Source organism: Scleropages formosus, chromosome 4 (assembly GCF_900964775.1).
Source record: "Scleropages formosus chromosome 4, fSclFor1.1, whole genome shotgun sequence".
In the NCBI taxonomy this organism is placed as follows: domain Eukaryota; kingdom Metazoa; phylum Chordata; class Actinopteri; order Osteoglossiformes; family Osteoglossidae; genus Scleropages; species Scleropages formosus.
In genome coordinates this window covers 13470633-13492536 of record NC_041809.1, presented here as the reverse complement: position 1 = coordinate 13492536, position 21904 = coordinate 13470633, and positions in this window count along the sequence as shown.

Sequence of the window (21904 nt, the reverse complement as noted above, 5' to 3'; positions counted from 1 at the left end):
CAGCCAAATACAAAACAAACATTAAGTTTCAAAGAACATGAGACCGATGAGCCATGGGCTTAACCCCTTGCATCAACAGCAATGCATAGCTCTCCTGTTTACTGCATGAGAGTCTGTCTGCATAAATTTGCATCAATTGGCAACCACTCTTAGTGACCTAATACAAACTTATATAGTAATAACACCACCCTTCTGGTTATACAATAACAGCCTCAACTATTCCAAAGTACATTTCACCAAAAATTACATCAAACATAAATACTAAAACATACAAACAATACAAAACATTTTCTGCTATAAATATCCCTACGTTACAACTTATAAAAACATTTATCACATTACACAATAAAACACCCCTGTCTAGTTGGTTGTGCCCAAGGACTCCCACCTGAAAATACCCCAAATGGTTCACTCCATCTGGTTTACAACACAAGGTACCAAACACCACAGAATGCCAGATAGCTGTATGGTAAGCAAAAAGTTTACAGAAATTATTTTTAAAAACAATAAATGTATTTACTCTTCACAATCAATTACATGTACTTGTTATACTTTGATAAAAGAAATGTTATTAGTTAATGACAAACAGACAGATACCGGTAGGCCTTTTCCGGCACCCAGTCTAGTTCAAATAGAAAGTGTTAAATGGAATACTAGACCAGAACAAGCAATGTAGCAGTACAAAGTGAAATGCATGTGACAGGCAACAACAGCAACAAGGTTCAGCACTTCATTGATGGTATTTTGCTGGCATCTTACTGATTCCTTGCTACCAAATTGCCTCTCACAGCTCAGTCTGTGACATTTCCCTCCTCTTCTGCAGATGCCCCCTGTGGCATCCGTGACAGGAAGTCCGCTGTACAATTCTGTTTCCCAGCCCTATACAGCACTTCAAAGTCAAATGGCTGTATGGCTAAGAACAACCTTGTGATCCTAGCATTTGAGTCCTTTATGCACCCCAACCAGGAAAGTACTCTGTGATTAGTTTCTAACACAAACCTACATCCCAACAAATAATATTTAAAAGAGTCCAATGCCCACTTTATGACTAAACATTCTTTTTCAACAGTAGAGTACTTACATTCTCTTGGCAAGAGTTTACGGCTTATGTAGGCCACAGGTCGCAAATTTCCAGGTTCCCCTTGCAACAAGACTGCTCCCAAGCCCCTCTCAGATGCATCTGTCTGCACAGTAAAGGGCTGATCAAATTCTGGACTAATCAGCACAGGCTCTTGGCACAGTGAGTCCTTTAACTCCTTAAAAGCAGCTTCACAGTCAGGCGTCCACTGAACTTTATTAGGACGGCACTTCCGTGTCAGTTCTGACAATGGTGCCGCTTTCTCTGAGAAGTTTAGAATAAAGCGCCTGTACCACCCCACAAGTCCCAGAAAGGAACGAACCTGCTTTTTGGTGGATGGCCTCTGTGCTGACATTATGGCTTCCACCTTCCCACCTGTGGACGGATCACCCCTCAGCCCAACACATAGCCAAGGTAGGCAACTTCTTCCTTAGCCAAAACACACTTCTGTGGATGGATGGTCAAACCTGCCTGCTTTATCAGGGACAAAACATGTTGCAGATGGTGTAGATGTTCCTCCCAACAACAACTATAGATGACAATGTCATCCAAGTATGCTGCTGCAAAGCCCTCTGTGCCTTTAAGTACATGATCCATTAGCCTTTGAAATGTTGCAGGTGCCCCATGAATCCCAAATGGCAAAACTTTAAAGTGAAAATGCCCAAAAGGAGTCCTAAATGCTGTCAGCTCAAGGCTATCAGCAGATAAGGGCACCTGCTAATAGCCTTTACAAAGATCTAATGTACTGAGAAACTTAGCCTTACCCAGACGTTCCACCAAGTCACCAACCCTCAGCATAGGGTAAGGGTCAAACTTGGACTGGGCGTTAACCTTCCTGACGTCCAGGCAAAACCACAGACTTCCATCCTTCTTGGGAACCAAAATGGTGGGACTATTCCATTCACTGTCCGATGGTTCAATCACCCCCAACTGTTGCATCGTTTCCAACTCCTCCTTGAGGACTGGCAACAGGTGTTCGGGTACCCGGTAAGATGGCTGTCGCACTGGCTGTGGATCCTTCAGACAGATATGATGCTCTACCAGCTCTGTACGTCCTAGTTGCTCCACAAAGAGGTCATTAGACAAGATGTTTTTCAACTCCCACTGATGCTCCTCCGAAAGATGGTTCAGGTCCAGTTTGCAGCTCTCTCTCCACTGGCTGGTAGATACTGCTCACTGTATTCTACCTCCTCCTCAACTGCCTGGATGAGCATAGATTCAGCAACGATCTCTGGTCTCTGGATCCACTTCTTTAACAGGTTAACATGAAACACTTGATGTTGCTTACGTTGACCAAGCATATGAACTTCATAGGTCACTTGACCCATCCTCCTAGTGACCTTAAATGGCCCTTGCCACTTTGCTAAGAGTTTGTTATCTGAACTAGGCAATAACAAAAGGACTAGTCTCCTGGCTGGAAACTACGAAAGCGAACAGATTGATCATACCATTGCTTCTGACGGGTTTGAGCTTCCTTAAAGTTCTCTTGTGCTAAAGCTGTTGTTTGCATCAACTTCTCATGCATCTTCAGCACATAAGAGATAATATCGATTTTCTGGACAGTTGGCTTACCTTCCCAGCTCTCTCTAAGGACATCCAGTGGCCCCCGAACCTGGTGTGCATACAATAACTCAAAGGGAGAAAATCCTGTTGAAGCCTGTGGGACTTCACAGTATGTGAACAACAGGAAGGGTAACCACTGGTCCCAGTCCTTGCCAGTATCCAAAACAAACTTCTTCAACATATTTATCAGGGTGTGATTAAACCGCTCGATGAGTCCATCAGTCTGTGGGTGGTAAGCAGTGGTTCTGACACGCCTAATTCCTAGAAGTTCATAGACCTGCCTGAGGGTTTTACTCATAAAATTGGGACCTTGGTCTGTTAGAACCTCCCGGGGAATACCCACTTGCGAAAAAAGTTGGAGCAGTGCTGTGGCAACCTGTTTGGCAGTCACCTCCCTCAAGGGAAAAGCTTCTGGATATCTAGTTGCATAATCACATATGACTAAGATAAACCTATTTCCCGACTTGCTTCTCTCCACAGGACCCACTACATCAACACCAATTCTTTCAAAAGGAGTATCTACCACTGGTAATGGAATCAAAGGAACACATGCCATAGCCTTCCCTCCTGACAACTGACACTGTGGACAAGATCTGCAAAATTCCCTCACTTCCTCATGCAATCCTAGCCAAAAGAAATGTTTACCTGTTCTTTCCAGTGCCTTCGAGTAGGCTAAACGCCCTGCCCAGGGTATAGTATGCCCAGGCTCCAATACTTCTTTCCTAAATTTCTTTGGCACCACTAATTGCAACCTGTTCTCACTCTCTCTATAGAGAAGACCATTCTGTATTAGATAGCCTCTATTCCCTAACCCAGTAACACAACCTTCCTCTACCTTTTTAAAGCATTAGGTTAAACTGGGATCTGAGCACTGCTCTTCTGCTAGATTACCAGAAAAATGCAAGTCGATTTCAGCCAAACTAGGGGGATCAACTTCTGACTGTAACTGCATGTCAGAACATTCCATGACCTCTCCAACTGTCTGTCTACGCCTCACACACCTCTCTTCCTTAGTAAGAGTGGGCTCAATTTCAACATCAACACCCTGAAGAGGTAACACCTGCAAAAGCTCAGAATTGTCCTGTTCCTTAGCCCTTGCACAAGTAATCACACCATACAATGCTGTTTTACTGACTAAATCAAGCAACACAGGGAGATCGGGCCCCAATAGTATAGGATAAGGTAATCTTGGCACTAGTCCTACCTTCAACAAGAAGGTCTGGTCACAAACCCAAATATACACATCAGCAGTGGTATGCTCACTTTGGTCACCATGTACACAGCGTACAGTAAGCCTATCCTCCTCATTCCAAAATTCTGGAGGAACTAAAGCTGCCTGCACCAATGTCTGTGAACACCCAGTATCTACAAGGCCTACAACAGGCTTCCCATTGAGCTCAACCATAGCAACAGGTTCCCTATTCTGTATAGCTCCTATAGAGGAGGTGGACCTGGGAACATAGCACAAATGAGTATATTTAGTCTTTTTAAGTGAACAGAATGGATTTTTATGACCTGGGGCACCACAATTAAAGCATGACACCGAAGCTTTATTTCTGGGCTCAGACTTAACACTATCAAGACCAGTGGGCAAGGTGTTCTTAGGATAATTATGTTTAACATCAGAACCAGCTCCTTTACAAACACCATCAGACTTACCCCTAGCTTGACGGTCAAGTTGCCCAGCATAGCGATGGGTCTTAGAGCTCTTGTGGGCTGCTACGTATTTCTCCACCAGTTCAGCTGCCTCTGCTGCCATTGCAGGACTTCGTTCTTTAACCCAGATCTTCACTTCAGGGTAGAGAACTCGCAAATATTGTTCTAACACCACTGTCTCCATGATGTCCTCTTTGCTGCTTTGTTCAAACTTGACCCACTCACAGAAGAGTTCCTTCAGCCGTACGTAGAGTTCTTGGGGGGTCTCCTCAATGCTGGTTTCCATAGACCTGGACTGCTGGCGATAGGTCTCTGGGTTGATTTCATACTTTTTGAGCACTGCTTCTTTTATTTTGTCATAGTCCATACTACTCTCTGACTCCATAGCTACAAAAACACTTCTGGCCTTACCCGTTAGCAATGGAATTAAACGAGTGGCCCAGTCTACCTTTGGCCAGCCATAGACTACTGCCAGCCTTTCAAACGTAGTAAAAAAAAAGTTCAATGTTATCAGAGTCCTCCAGCTTTACCATATTGGATTCATAACACCTCAATGCTGTGAACGATGAAGGGCCTGGGACTGGAGCTGATAAAGGAGTGCTTCCTCACACCCTCTGTTGTTCCACATCAAGCTGTAACTGGTGCACCTGATGAGACAGGACTTTAAACTGTTGGACCTGATGGGCAGTCTCTCTCTCCATCTGTTCATCTCTGGCTCTCTGGAACTCCATAAAAGTTTCAAACATCTTTGCAAGTTGCACCATGGCAAGATCACCAGCAGGAGGGAGCACAACTTCTGCAGCACTTTCATCTTCTGCTCCATCTTTTTCCTCCTGTCGCTTCTTCTTGCTCCTGGTGGCTATTTTCTTCAATGGTCACTACTCTATCAATTCTCCACTAAGTCAGTCCAAAATCCCACGCTGACACCACATGTGGGGGTATGGATGACAAATGGAGGCAGCAGTGGAGAACTGAAGTAGTTGAACGAAAAAAGTTTTATTTTTATTTACTAAAAGGTGTTCTTCAAAACACGTTAACCCCAGCCAAATACAAAACAAACATTAAGTTTCAAAGAACATGAGGCCTATGAGCTATGGGCTTAACCCCTTGTATCAACAGCAATGCATAGCTCTCCTGTTTACTGCATGAGAATCTGTCTGCATAAGTCTGCATCAATTGGCAACCACTCCTAGTGACCTAATACAAACTTATATAGCAGTAACTCCACCCCTCTGTTATACCATAACAGCCTCAACTATTCCAAAGTACATTTCACCAAAAAATACATCTCTCTCTCTCTCTCTCTCTCTCTCTCTCTCTCTCTCACTCACACACACACACACACACATTTTCTGAACCGCTTGTCCCATGCGGGGTTGCGGAGAGCCAGAGCCTAACCTGGCAACACAGGGTGTAAGGCTGGAGGGGGAGGGGACACACCCAGGACAGGACGCCAGGCTGTCGCAAGGCACCCCAAGCGGGACTCGAACCCCAGACCCACTGGAGAGCAGGACTTGGTCCAGCCCACTGCGCCCCTGCGCCCCCCTACATCCAACATAAATAATAAAATATACAAACAATACAAAACATTTTCTGCTATAAATATCCCTACGTTACAACTTATAAAAACATTTATCACATTACACACTGAAACACCCCTGTCTAGTTGGTTGTGCCCAAGGACTCCCACTTAGAAATACCCCAAATAGTTCACTCCATCTGGTTTACAACACAAAGTACCAAACACCACAAAATGCCAGATAGCTGTATGGTAAGCAAACAGTTTACAGAAATGATTTTTAAAAACAATAAATGCATTTACTCTTCACAACCAATTACATGTACTTGTTATACTTTGATAAAAGAAATGTTATTAGTTAATGACAAACAGACAGATACCGGTAGGCCTTTTCCGGCACCCAATCTAGTTCAAATAGAAAGTGTTAAATGGAATACTAGACCAGAACAAGCAATGAAGCAGTACAAAGTGAAATGCATGTGACAGGCAACAACAGCAACAAGGTTCAGCACTTCATTGATGGTATTTTGCTGGCATCTTACTGATTCCTTGCTACCAACTTGCCTCTCACAGCTCAGTCTGTGACAAGGACACTGCTAAATCTCTAGTTTTGTCTGTGAATGCAATTTCTCTCCAGGAAATGCCAAGAAGCTGTGTTGTGAAGACTGGGAAAGGAGGAGTTACCATCCACCATGGTCAAATACAGGAGCTGAAGTGTCGTTTGAGGTCCTGGCCAGATAGAGGTACGATGATGTTTGAGCCAGCCCTGGACCAAGGCTGCCCAGAGGGGTTGGAACTGTCACCGGCTCTTGTGGATGTGCCTCCTGATGCCTCTGAAATTGTGAGAATCCCTGTTAAGAATGCAATGCATCATGACATCTGCCTTCCTCCAAAATTAGTTAGGTAGCATTGATCCAATCGTAGAAGCCAGTAACTGCTCAGTCTCATGCTCCAAGACCAACGGAGCAGATCAGTGACATTTTGCTGTGCTCATCGCAACTCATTTCTGCTGATGTTGATTCTCAGAGAAAATAACAGCCTAATGAAGGTGGATCCACAGAAAAAAAGCACCCGCCTGTTGATCACAGTCATCTCAGTGAGCATGAACAAGAGGTAGTAAGACAACTGCTTTATGAGGAATCAAACATATTCATTTGTGAAGATTTGATTGTGAAGTTTGAAGCTGAAAATCAACCTTGTGGATGACACCCCTGTTCAGAAGTGCTATAACGCTATTCCAAGACCTCTGTATAAGGAAGTTAAAGAATACGTGCAAAATCTTTTGGAAAGAGGTTGGATTAAGAAATCCGTATCACCTTATTCCTCGTCAGTGGTATGTGTATCTCCTCCGTGAACCGCCACCTTATCGTGGTGGAGGGGTTTGAGTGCCTGAATGAGTCCAGGAGCTATGTTGTCTGGGGCTACATGCCCCTGGTAGGGTCTCCCATGGCAGACAGGTCCTGGATGACAGACGAGACAAAGCACGGTTCAAAAACCCCTTATGAAGAAAAAATCAAGGCTTTTGTTTACCCCGCCCGGTATGGGGTCACCGGGGCCCCACCCTGGAGCCAGGCCTGGGGGGGGGGCTCGCATGCGAGCGCCTGGTGGCCAGGTCTATGCCCACGGGGCCTGGCCGGGCTCAGCCCGAAGCCACAACGTGGAGCCGCTCTTCGGTGGGCTCACCACCTGCCGGAGAAACCGTAAGGGGCCGGTGCATTGTGATTTGGGCGGTGGTCGGGGCCGAGTGCCCGGCCGACCCAAACCTCGGGCGCCAACTCTGGTTTTTGGGACTTGGAATCTCACCTCACTGGCGGGGAAGGAGCCTGAGCTGGTGCGGGAAGTTGAGAGATACCATCTCGATATTGTCGGGCTCACTTCCACTCACAGCTTGGGTTCTGGAACCACTCTTCTCGACCAAGGGTGGACTCTCCACTATTCTGGCGTTGCCCAAGGTGAGAGGCGGCGGGCTGGTGTGGGCTTATTAATAGCCCCCCAGTTCAGCCGCCATGTGTTGGAGTCTACCCCGGTGAATGAGAGGGTCGTCTCTCTACGCCTTCGGGTCAGGGAACGGTCTCTCACTGTCGTTTGTGCTTATGCGCCTAGCGGCAGTGTAGAGTACCCGGCCTTTTTAGAGTCCCTGGGGGGCGTGCTGGAAAGCGCACCCACTGGGGACTCTGTTGTTCTACTGGGGGACTTTAACGCTGACGTGGGCAGCGACAGTGATACCTGGAGGGGCGTGACTGGGAGGAACGGCCTCCCTGATCTGAACCCGAGCGGTGAGTTGTTATTGGATTTCTGTGCTAGTCGCGGTTTATCCATAACGAACACCATGTTCATGCATAAGGGTGTCCACCAGTGCACTTGGCACCAGGACACCCTAGGTCGGAGGTCGATGATCGACTTTGTAGTCGTTTCTTCTGACCTTCGGCCATATGTCTTGGACACTCGGGTGAAGAGAGGGGCTGAGCTGTCAACTGATCACCACCTGGTGGTGAGTTGGATTCGATGGCGGGGGAAAAAGCTGGACAGACCTGGCAGGCCCAAACACATAGTGAGGGTCTGTTGGGAACGTTTGGCGGAGGCCCCTGTCAGAGAGGTCTTCAACTCCCACCTCCAACAGAGCTTCAACCAGGTCCCGAGGGAGGTGGGGGACATTGAGTCTGAATGGATTATGTTCCGTGCCTCCATTGTCGGGGCGGCGGTTCGGAGCTGCGGCCATAAAGTCTCCGGCGCCTGTCGCGGCGGCAATCCCCGAACACGGTGGTGGACACCGGAAGTAAGGGATGCCGTCAAGCTGAAGAAGGAGTTCTATTGGGCCTGGCTGGCTCATGGGACTCCTGAAGCAGCTGACGGGTACCGATGGGCCAAACGGAGCGCGGCTCTGGCAGTCGCCGCGGCAAAAACTCGGGCCTGGGAGGAGTTTGGTGAGGCCATGGAGGAAGACTTTCGGTCGGCCTCAAAGAGATTCTGGCAAACCATCCGGCGACTCAGAGGGGGGAAGCGGTGTTCCACGAACACTGTTTACAGTGGAAGTGGTGCGCTGCTGACCTCAGCTGAGGATGTTCTCGGGCGGTGGAAGGAGTACTTTGAGGATCTCCTCAATCCCTCCGACATGCCTTCTGTAGAGGAAGCTGAGGCTGGGGACTTGGAGGGGGACTCGTCCATTACCCTGGCTGAAGTTGCTGAGGTACTCAAAAAACTCCTCGGTGGCAAGGCTCCGGGGGTGGATGAGATCCGCCCCAAGTTTCTCAAGTCTCTGGATGTTGTGGGGCTGTCTTGGCTGACATGCCTCTGCAGCATCGCATGGAGTTCGGGAACGGTGCCTCTGGACTGGCAGACCGGGGTGGTGGTCCCTCTTTTTAAGAAGGGGGACCGGAGATTGTGTTCCAACTACTGGGGGATCACACTCCTTAGCCTCCCTGGGAAAGTCTATGCCAGGGTACTGGAAAGGAGAATCCGACCGATACCGGATAACCTCGGATACAGGAGGAGCAATGCGGTTTTCGCCCTGGCCGTGGAACACTGGACCAGCTCTATACCCTCACTAGGGTGCTGGAGGGTTCGTGGGAGTTTGCCCAACCAGTCCATATGTGTTTTGTGGACCTGGAGAAGGCATTCGACCGTGTCCCTCGTGGCATCCTGTGGGAGTACTTCGGGATTATGGGGTTCAGGGCTCGTTGCTACGGGCTGTTCGTTCCCTGTATGACCGGAGCAGGAGCTTGCTTCGCATTGCCGGCAGTAAGTCAGACCTGTTCCCGGTGCATGTTGGACTCCGCCAGGGCTGCCCTTTGTCACCGATTCTGTTCATTATCTTTATGGACAGAATTTCTAGGTGCAGTCAGGGAACGGAGGGTGTCTGTTTTGGTGGCCGCGAGATCTCGTCTCTGCTTTTTGCGGACGATGTGGTCCTGTTGGCTTCATCAAGTCAAGACTTGCTGCGTGCACTGGGGAGGTTTGCAGCCGAGTGCGAAGCGGCGGGGATGAGAATCAGCACCTCCAAATCCGAGGCCATGGTTCTCAGTCGGAGAAAGGTGGATTGCCCCCTCCGGGTTAGGGGGGAGTTGCTCCCTCAAGTGGAGGAGTTTAAGTATCTCGGGGTCTTGTTCACGAGTGAGGGAAAAATGGAGCGGCAGGTTGACAGACGGATCGGTGCGGCGTCCGCAGTAATGCGGTCATTGTACCGGTCTGTTGTGGTGAAGAGGGAGCTGAGTCGTAAGGCGAAGCTCTCAATTTACCGGTCGATCTACGTACCTACCCTCTCTTATGGTCATGAACTCTGGATCATGACCGAAAGAATGAGATCGCGGATACAAGCGGCAGAAATGAGTTTCCTCCGCAGAGTGGCTGGGCTCACCCTTAGGGATAGGGTGAGGAGCTCAGTCACCCGGGAGGAGCTCGGAGTAGAGCCGCTGCTCCTCCGCATCGAGAGGAGCCAGTTGAGGTGGCTCGGGCATCTGTTCCGGATGCCTCCTGGATGCCTCCCTGGGGAGGTGTTCCGGGCTTGTCCCACTGGGAGGAGGCCTCGGGGCAGACCCAGGACACGTTGGAGAGACTATGTCTCCCGGCTGGCCTGGGAACGCCTTGGGGTTCCCCCAGAGGAACTGGAGGAGGTGTGCGGGGAGAGGGAAGTCTGGAGGACTCTGCTCGGACTGCTGCCCCCGCGACCCGGCCCTGGATGAAAGCGGAGGAAGATGGATGGATGGATGGATGGAAACAATCGGTTGTCCAATATATTTGTTTTATAAATTAGTTTAAGCTGATGCTGCTCAATTGGAATCCTATAAGGCAGGCAGTATATAATAAATATGCAATGTGATGACTCAAACATAATTTATACTATCAGCCAATTTGAATATTTTATTTGCAATTACATTTTATGACTAAATTGTTAGCTGAAATAAATAAATATATGGAACTTGCAGGGGGGTGCAGTGGGTTGAACCGGGTCCTACTTTCCGGTGGGTCTGGGGTTCGAGTCCCACTTGGGGTGCCTTGTGGCATCCTGTCCTGGGTGTGTCCCCTCCCTCTCCAGCCTTACGCCCTGTTTTGCCGGGTTAGGCTCCGGCTCCCCGCGACCCTGTATGGGACAAGCGGTTCAGAAAGTCTGTGTGTGTGTGTAAAACTTGCATTTTGAATGCAATTAGAAATACTCTGATATTTTGGCGACTGAACATACTGTAGCAATCCATGAATAGCATAAAACTGCAAAAGAAATTAATGTACTTTCTATATTACCATCCCTATACCTACCTGTCCTAGAGCCAATTCCTACTAAATTACTTAAAGCCACAGTTTCCGTTCTCGTGGAATGTATTATCAGTATCATTAATACCTAATTTCTTCATGGCTGTCTTCCAAACTCTTTTCAAGTCGCCGTTATGAGACCCCTACTAAAGAAATCAGATCTTCATTGTAATAACCCAAGTAATTATAGACCTATCTCTAATCTACTGCTTTTATTCAAAATTTTAGAAAAGATTATAGCTTTCTAAATTGTAAAATATCTTAATCATTATAAAATATTTGAAAAATTTCAGTCTGGTTTCTGCACTGCTCATAACACTGATTTCATATCCCAGGCATCGTAACACACATACAACCTGAGAGTGCTTAAATGCAAGTTCTTTTTATTGTATGAAAAGGTGCAGAAATTCAGGTGACTATTTAAAATACTCACAGAATGCAAACACACTGTTCAGGAGAAAAAGGAACTAAGACAGTGCCAAAGCAAAGAACCAAATCAAAAGTACAGAGGGTGGCACCCACCTCTTCCCTAATGTGTCCAGACAAGCGGGTGAAACCCACATGCTGGATATGTAGGTCTGTGGTAGGAAGAAAAAAACTCAGTTCAATCAGACACTCAGATTGCAGAAAAGTTTGTTTATTCATGTGCACATGGGTGAGCCTCCTAGAAAGAGTCACACCTCAGCAGTTAAGCAAGCAGATATTTATACACATTCTAGGATGGTTCCTTGCAAGCATGGGTGAGATACATGTTTTGTTTCATCATCCAAAACAGGTCAAGGTGCCCCCAATCTCCCGTCCTTTCATGAAAACACTCCCAACCGTCGCCAGTGTTATCACTCTCAATATGCACAGTCTCACAGGAACTACGTAATTCTGTATTCCTCCAGATATCTTATGGGAACAAGCTGACACAGAAAGGGACAAGCTGGCACCAGACTGCTGCCTGGAATGTGGCGCTTTCTTGCATAGGCCGTTTCACTAGTTAGACATTGTAATACATAAGCATATAGGTATAGCAAGGCTGTAGAATCAAATTTTCATTCCAGAGGTCACATGACATGCCTACCAAGCTGCTTTTTCCCCAAGACAACAATATAAATCAGAGCAATAAGCCAAAGACAGAACAACTAAAGCAACGCACAAAGCAACGCACAAAGCAACGCACAAAGCAACGCACAAAGCAACATGAAACAACAGTCAAGTCTCTTGGGAGATGATGGGGTTTTTAAGATGGTGGAATCTGAAGATGATTGGTCAAATGGAGGAACTGACAACAGGACTGATGATAATGGACAGGAATCTCAGCCAATGATACACAAAATAGTCTACCAGTTACTATCAGGAATGCCCTATCTGTTTCAGCCTTTAAATCCAAGCTAAAGACTTACATGTTCACTTGGAAATATAACTAAGCAGAAGTGCTTCCAGTTGGCTGTGCTTTTTTCCTTTCTGTATTAATCCCTCTAATCTTTAAGTTATCAATTACTAACAATTTCTTTCTTGTTGAGCCTTGTTTCCCTATGATAAGATAAGGTGGTTGGTCGGCCATCAATACCAGCACCCCATTCTGAATGAAATTGATGACCGCCTGCCATGATGAATGAGACGTACCTATGTGAACTGTGACATCAAGTTAACACTCAGACACAATGTTATTATTAGTTGTAAATTGACTTAAAAGTCTTTTTTTATAATCTAGAATGCCCAGGAGGGGTGGACAACCACTGACACTTGGACCCCCAGTGGATTTTTTTTTTCTCCCTTGACTTTCAGTTTGTGTTTTTTGTTCTTTTCCTCCATACCCAGTAGGCATAATTATAGCTTGAATCACTGATTGGATAATGTACTACTCTAGTATGTAGTATATGTTTTATTTGTTTGTCTTATCCCTTTGTTCAGCACTCTGTGTCACTGCATGAGAAGAGCACTCTATAAAATAAACTGAATTAAATATTAAACATTCTTAAAGAGCGTTACAAGACATCATCTATTTCCTGTAAAGAAAAGCTTGATAGAGCAAACCTCATGCTATTTGAGAGAAAATGGTTTCCTTCATCAGGGGGTGCGGTGGCGCAGTGGGTTGGACCACAGTCCTGCTCTCCGGTAGGTCTGGGGTTCAAGTCCCGCTTGGGGTGCCTTGCGACGGACTGGCATCCCGTCCTGGGTGTGTCCCCTCTCCCTCTGGCCTTATGCCATGTGTTACTGGGTAGGCTCCGGTTCCCCGTGACCCTGCATGGGACAAGCGGATCTGAAAATGTGTGTGTGGTTTCCTTCACTATACAGGCAGTCCCTGGATTACGAACGCATTCCATTCCAATTTTTGTCTTTAAGTCAGATTTTTACGGAAGTCGAACAGTTAGGCACACACACACACACACACACACACACACACACACATTTTCAGAACCGCTCATCCCAAGCGGGGTCGCGGGGGAACCGGAGCCTACCCGGCAACACAGGGCGTAAGGCCGGAGGGGGAGGGGACACACCCAGGACAGGACGCCAGGCCGTCGCAAGGCACCCCAAGCGGGACTCGAACTCCAGACCCACCGGAGAGCAGGACTGTGGTCCAACCCACTGCGCCACCACGCCCCCCCAGTTAGGTACAGTTCATGTCAAAAATTTGTCTTAGTATATAGTATATTGTGTACCTTTCTGTGCATAAAAAACCTTAAAAAACACTTCTAAATACACTAAAACATCTTTAATATAACAATACAGTAATTATCATATTATTAATAATAACACACACACACACATTTTCTGAACCGCTTGTCTCATACAGGGTCACGGGAAACCGGAGCCTACCCGGCAACACAGGGCATAAGGCCAGAGGGGGAGGGGACACACCCAGGATGGGACGCCAGTCCATCGCAAGGCACCCCAAGCGGGACTCGAACCCCAGACCCACTGGAGACCAGGACCCGGTCCAACCCACTGCGCCACCGCACCCCCTCTTAATAATAACAATAATAATAATAATAAGTAGAGTATTTGTAATAAAGAGAGACATAGAAAGAGATAATAAATGTTACTACTGTCATGAAGAACAGAGGACATGGAGGAGGCTGGACCCAAGTGCGGGGTCGTTTATTCAGAATTAAAAGACTAGACGTGTTGTCGGGGGCAGGCAAATGGTCTGTCGATTGGCGAACTGAGCAGAGGTGAGGATCTGAAGTTGTGGTTGGGGGACAAGGCGGGTAGTCGTTGTCAAAGAGATACACTACACCCTCCAGCTTGGATTAATGAACAGATATAATGTGATTTCTCTAGCGCTCTTGCTCTTACTCTTTACCATATTATTGTTGGTACTTTGATATTTCTGCTTACGTTTACGTTTACATTTACATTTATTCATTCAGCAGATGCTTTTCTCCAAAGCAACGTATATCTCAGCAAAAATACAATTTGTGCATTACAATAAGAGAAAGAGACATGTGACTCTTAAGTAAACCTAGTCTGTTACCTTCCACTTGATGCACTGATGTTCATCGCTCGAGTAGGTGCATAAAATGCAGGATAGATGAATCTTGATAACCTCCTACCTTTTTTTAACCTGGCCTTTTTTTATTCTATTTTTTTTTTTAATAAAAAAACACATAAACAACCACACACAACGCCGGAGTAGCGACTATATAAAGGCTTATCCGGGGATGCTCATGAAGTTACGGTGCATGAATATTTACACCTTACTTGAGCTGAGGAGACTTTATATACTGCTTGTACACCTCTTTTTTTGTGTGTTGTTTTCTTTCAAGTCAAGTCAAGAGAGCCTTTATTGTCATTTCAGTCGTATACAGCTATTACAGTACACAGTGAAACAATACCGCATTCCTCCAGGACCGCGGTGCTACATAAATCAACACAGAGTTACCTGCATAGACTAAAACAAACAGGCTCAGGGTTGAGAAGGTACACATGAGAGGTCAAACTAGGGACCACAGCAACAAAGGGGCATGGAAACCAAAGAGGCACAGAGCACTGCAGTGGCTCGGAAATGAGGATCTGCATTGGTGGAGCTGGTGGGTCTTCCCTTTATATGCTGCTCCTTTGATTTGGCACAGGTGTGTTCAATGCACTGATGGCAGGGACGTGACAGTACCCCTCCCACGGGCAGCTCCAGTTGCCCTATGGCGCAAAGGGTGGCGGCCCCAGGGGCAAGGTGCCGACCGGTCAGGGTGGTCCCTGTGGAAGTCAACAACCAGTGACGGATCCAGAATGTCATGCGTGGCCACCCACAATCACTCCTCTGGTTCATAGCCCTCCCAATCGGTAAGGTACTGCAGCCACTCGTTCCACCGCCGGGAATCCAACAATTCCCAGACAATGTAAGCAGGCCCACCATTGGAGGAAGTGCACTGAAGCTTGCAGGCTGGAGCAGAGAGGTCCTGCATGGCTTCAACAGGGAGATGTGGAAGGTGGGATGCATGTGCATCCCCGGAGGCAGTTGGAGCTGGTACGTAACAGGAGTCATCTGGTGGAGTACCTTATAGGGACCAGTGTACTGAGGGTTAAGCTTCTTCAAGGGTAACTGCAGTTTCAGGTCCCAGGTGGGGAGCCAAACTCATTGACCAGGCACAAATGACAGAGTTTATTGGTGATGGTCTGTCTGCTGCTTGAACCTCTCTGTGCTCTCCTGGAGGTGTGTCCAGATGAAACACCAGGTCTCACCCCCGTTCTGGAACCAGTTGTCCACAGCTGGTATCTGGCTAGAAGGGGTATCCCAGGGGAATGAGGAAGGTTGATAGCTCAATATGCACTGAAATGGCCAAAAGCCCGTGGAAGTGTGAGAAAGGGGACTGTGGGCATACTCCGCCCAGGACAGAAACCAGGCCCACTGATGTTGTTTGTGAGCACAAAAGGCCTGGAGATACCTGGAGATGTCCTGCTGGAGTCGTCCCACCTGCCCATTGGCTTGTGGATGATACCCAGACATCAGGCACACCTTGATACACAACCTGTCCCAGAAGGCCTTCCATAGCTGGGAAGAGAACCGGGGCCCTCTATCTAACACAATGTCCTCTGGGAGTCCAAAGAGGTGGAACACCTGTTGAAACAATGCTTCCACCATCTCCAAGGACTTGGAGAAACAATCCACCAAGGAAGAATTGTGGTATTACCCTTGGATGGAGATAAATCAACTAGGAAATCTGTTGCCACATGGGACCAAGGATGGGAAGGGATAGGCAAGGGCTGCAACTTACCAGCAGGCTTTAATGTCGGGGTCCAGGTTTGAGAGCATGTGGTGCAGGCCTCAACATACTCTTGGATGAGGGATAGGGTACTCCGGATGCCTGGGTGTCTGGCTGCTCGCACATCATGGACCCAACTAAGGAGGGAGGCCAGCCCAGGGGTCCCCCTCGGCTGCTTGGGCTTCCTGTAGTTCATGGAACAACTGCCATCGGACGGGGGCAACCACGCATTGCTTGAGCAGAATTCGTTCTGGCTTCTTGGATATGGGAACAGGGTCATGTATGTGGGACAGGGCATTGGCCTTAGTGTTCTTAGACACAGGCCAGTAGGATATGGTGAACTGAAACCGAATAAAAAAAACCGCACTTGATTAGTTTGGCAAGGGTTCAGTCTGCAAGCTGGTAGTCAGGGTTCCAGTGGTCAGTTAGCACCAGGAAGGGATGTGGAGCACCCTCCAGCCAGTGCCTCCACTCCTCCAGCGCTAACAGCTCCAGGTTGCTGATGTCATATTTGCTCTCCGCTGGTGAAAGCTTCCGGGAGAAAAATGCTGAGGTGTACAATTTTGGTGAGGTTCCCTGCCATTAGGACAGGACTGCCCCTACACCAACGAGTAAGGCATCCACCTCAACCACAAATGGCACGGAGGGGTCAGGGTGTTGGCCGGGAGGTCTCAGAAGGCACGGTTGACAGCGTTGGTCCAGTTCAGTAGGGGTCCCATGCTCTCAGTGAGGGTTGTGAGGGGGGTGGCGATGGTACTAAAAAGCTTGATGAACTGGTGCTAGAAATTAGCAAAACCCAAGAACCTCTGAAGTGATTTCATGGTGGTGGTCCTAGGCCATTCCAATACAGCACAAACCTTTTAAGGGTCCATAGCTAAGCCCTCCTTGCTGAGGATGTAGCCCAGGAATGACATCTGAGGCTGGTGGAATAGACATTTCTCCCCCTTGACAAAGAGCCGGTTCTGATATAGCCATTGTAACACCATCCTCACTTATTGCACATGTTGTTTCTTGATCCGGGAGTAGATTACGATGTCATCAAGATATCCTAATATGTACCCGTTGACCAGGTCCCCAAGCACGTGGTTCACAAACGCCTGGAAAACAGAAGGAGCACTGGGCAAACTAAACAGCATGACCAGATATTCATAGTGGCCCAGGGAGGTGCTGAATGCAGTCTTCCACCCATATCCCTCCCTAATACAAATAAGGTTCTAAGCACTTCTAAGATCCAACTTTGTGAAAATGGTGGCTCCATTGATTCTTTGAAGAGCAGAGGTGATCAAAGGAAGTGGGTGTGGGTGCCGAACTATGATGGTGTTCAAGCCCCTGTGCTCAATGTAGGGACGTAAACCCCTGTCTTTTTTCCAACAAAGAAAATACTCGCGGAAGGGGGGGACGCAGATGGCCTGCTGATCCCCGCACTTAGTGCTTCAGTTATGTAATCTCTCATGGCACTCTGCTCTGGGAGTGACAGGGGATAAACATGGCCAAGGGGTTGTGCGCTCCCGGGCAAGAGGTTTATGGCACAGTCCCAAGGCCGGTGCAGCAGAACTTGGCCGCTCAAGCTTTACTGAAGACCTTTCGAAGATCCTCATACTCCTGGGGGAACTTTGCCTGGGGAGCCCCCTCAACGCCCTCTACTGAGACAGGGAAGGTGTAAACAAGAATGCTTGCATTGGGTTCCCCAGGACACAAGTTCTCCAGTGCTCCATTTAAACACTGAGTCGTGCTGCACTAACCATGGGAAACCCAGTATCACCGGCATGTCTAAGGCGAGGATGAGGAAAAACACTAAGTCTTCCTGAAGGAATGCTCCAACCGTTACGCGGAGAGTCCTGGTGCACGAATCCACAACGTCCAAGCCAGGTGTTTAAATGTGCTCCGGGTGTACTAAAATTGTTGTGGAGGTTGATGGCTGTTGTGTGGAAGAAGGGGGTAACTCCCAAGTCATTGCAGAGAGCAGGAGGAATTTTTATTCCTAAGGAAAAGAGGTTGTTGGAATAAGCCAGTTTAGGCCTATTTGCCTTCTCAGTGTTGAAAGGAAGATTTTCTTTAGTTTTGTGGCACGGAGTTTGGTAGCATGCTTGAAAGCCAACAGGTTGATTGATACCTCCGTGCAGAAAGTGAGGCTTCCAGGTTGCTCAGGGTGCTTGGAGCACACCAGTATGATTTGGCATCAGATTCAGTCTGCGAAGAAGGAGAAAAGAGATCTCAGTGTGGAGTTTTGGATTTAGCAAATGCTTATGGGTCAGTTCTGCACAGTTTACTGTGGGAGGCGTTCAGGTTTTTTAAGGTTCCTGGAACTGTTATGAGGCTAGTGAAAGCCTTCTTTGCAGATATTCAGTTTTGTTTTAGTACGGAAAGCTATACACCGTCTTACAATTCAATTCAATTTATTTTTATAGAGCGTTCTTCTCATGCAGTGACACAGAACGCTTTAACACAGGTGTAAGGCAAGAAAATCAAATACATCAGATAAGAAACAAAGATGTAAAATATAGTACTTTTATAGAGCTATAAATATGCCTTTTGGTCACAGAGCAAAGGAATAAAAACTCCCAACTGAAAATCAAGGGAGAAAAAACCTCTGGGGGTCCAAGGGCCAGTGGTTTCCCACCCCTCCTAGGCATTCTAGATTAAGTAACAATTCTAAGGCAGTTTACAAGTAATAATGATATTGTTGCTATATGGTATCTTGAATCCCCAGCTTAGCATGGTACGTCTTGTTCATCATGGCGGTTGGTCATCATCTTCAGTCAGCATAGGATTCGTCTGTCACCACCGGCCAGCCTCCTCAAGTCTTATGTAGTGAGGCAGTGCTCAACAAGAAGAAAGAACAGAGTTAATAATTTGTAACTTAAGTCAATTTAATATGGATTTGTATAAAGTTTTTAAAAACAACCAAGACAAGTGGAATTACATTTTGAGGTGGAACGCCTGAGTGAACATGTAAGTCTTTAGTCTGCATTTGAAGAAACTAAGAGACGGGGCATTTCTGACAGTAACTGGCAAAGTATTCCACAGTTTAGGTCCTCTGTAAGTAAAGGCACAACCTCCTACTGAGGTCTTATTGATCACAGGTAATCTAAGGTAACCTGCATCCAATACACAAAGATATCGTCCTGGTATATAAGAATCAATAATCTCACAAAGGTAAGCAGGAGCAATGCCATGTACTGTCTTATAGGGCAAAAGTAGGATTTTATAATCAACTCTAAATTACGTGACCAGGAGAACCCGAACCAGGAACCCATGCCTTAGGCTTTGCTTTAATCGACTTACTCCGAACAGTAACCCATTTGCCGTGAAAGCGGTCCGGGGTATGCCAGGTGTGCCATCAGATGATACATTCAGGATGAAACTTATGTTGAACTGGGACTCCATTCCTTTGAAAGATGCCATCTCGGCATCAGATGATACATTCAGGATGGAACTTACATTGAACAGGGACTCCATTCCTTCGAAAGATATCGTCTCGGCTACCGGTGTTTGACCCCTCCCTCTGGACGCTCTGCCTCCTCGTTCCAGTATTTGTTGAGGGTGAAGGGTATCGAACATGTGTGTGGAGGGGTTGGGTCTGGGATGCCGGACTGCACTGTCGAGCCTTCTGGAGGTGTCGTGGGCCTAATTCAACAAAATACCGAAGCAGGGAGGTGCCCACTTGATAACCTCAATGAAACACTCATGTTGGTACCTGGCTGGTGTGGTTTGTTGGTTTGGTTAGTTGGTTGGGCTTAGTCTGTTGCTTTGGTTTTGGTTGGTTTGGTTTGGTGGTTGGTTTTTTGTTGGTGGGTTGGCTTGGTTTGGTGTTTTGTTGGGAGGTGTGATTTGATGGTTTTTATGTTGGTGGGTTAAACTGAGTCTATTTTTTTTCTTTCTTTTTTGGGGTTGGTTTGATGGTTTGGTGTGGTGACTGGATTTTTGTGTTGGTGGGTTTGGTCTAATGGTTGGTTTGGTGGCTGGTTTTTTGTTGGGTTAGGCTTGATTTCTTGGTTTGGAGATGGTAGGCTTGGTCTAACTGGTTTTTGTTAGTAGGTTAAGCCTGGTTTGGTTTTTTTTTTAGCTGGTTAGGCTTGGTTTGTTGGCTCAGAGTTGGTGAGCTCGGTTTGTTTGGTTGTTGTTAAAGGGTTACGCCTTGTTTGGTTTTTGTTGGTGGGTTGGAGAAGTCAGTTAACTTTCTTGGTTTCAGGTCATGGAGATGTATGTTGGCTATGCTGGGTGTTGTTTTCTGTGGCTTCATGTTGGTGGTTGAACTGGGTCCTGGTGTACAGCCATTGAAAAAAACATATTGGGTATAATATCTTTTCCTGTGTATCTTGAATGCTTGGGTGGTTCTCATCACAATGTTTGTAAATTTCCCTACAGGGATCTCTCTCTCTCACACTCACACACACACACACACTGTCTGAACCGCTTGTCCCATACGGGGTCACAGGGAGCTGGAGCCTAACCCGGTAACACAGGGCGTAAGGCTGGGGGGGAGGGGACACAACCAGGAGGGGACACACCAAGGATGGGACGCCAGTCCATCACAAGGCACCCCAAGAGGGACTTGAACCCCAGACCTACCGGAGAGCAGGACCTAGTCCAACACACTGCGCCACTGCGCCACCGCGCCCCCCTACAGGGGTTAATAAATTATTATTTTATCATGTCTTATTTTATCCTGTCCTATAGCTCGCCTAGTGTTACCATGTTAATGGAGGAATAAAAGAAGTTATGATTACAGCAGTAACTTTTCTTTTGTTCTCTTCACAGGTGCAGTTCTAATTTTAAGGTCCAGAAGAGCATAACTATACACTTCCTCATGACTCCAAGCAATTCTTTAGTAGGCCACAGTAGTGCTCTCGTTTTCCCTTTATTTTCAGACTTATACTGCTTTCTGCTTTTATTTTTTCTTGCACAACACACACACACACACACACACACACAAACACTCTGTCAAACTCATTGAGTTTTGTAGTTTCTTTGAGTTATTTCACGATTATGTACTGTATATTTTTGCATCTCACTAGAACTGTGAAGGAGGACCTATTTTTTATTTTTGATTAAACTATATATTTTCCTGTCTCACCTTCCTGCTACTGCCATCAAACCTCTACAGCTGATATAGAACGCTGCTGCCTGAGTTGTGTTTGACTTGCCAAAGCATTCCCCCGAATCTCCTTTACTCATTTCTCTGCATTGGCTTCCTACAACTGACCAGATTAAATTTAAAGTCTTGGTTATGGGCTATAAATGCATCAGCAGAACTGCTCCCTGTCTTCAAGACTTGATCATACGCTACACCCCAATAAGACTGCTACGCTCTTCCACATCTGCCTGCTTAGTGATCCTGCACACAAAGCATGAGGGTTATCGAATCTGCCTTTGATGTGGTAGAATGACCTCCCCCTCTCACTCAGAACTGCTGATTATCTTTCCACATTTAAAAAGAGTCTTAAAACTCAACTTTTACAGACTCATTTTGCTCAAGATCTCTCCAGCTCATGTTTGGTGTAAATGTTCATGCACTGTAACTTTACGATCATCCCCAGATAAGCCTTTACACAGCTACTACTCCTGTATTGTCTATAAATGTTTGTGTACCACGGGGGTGCGGTGGCGCAGTGGGTTGGCCCACAGTCCTGCTCTCCAGTGGGTCTG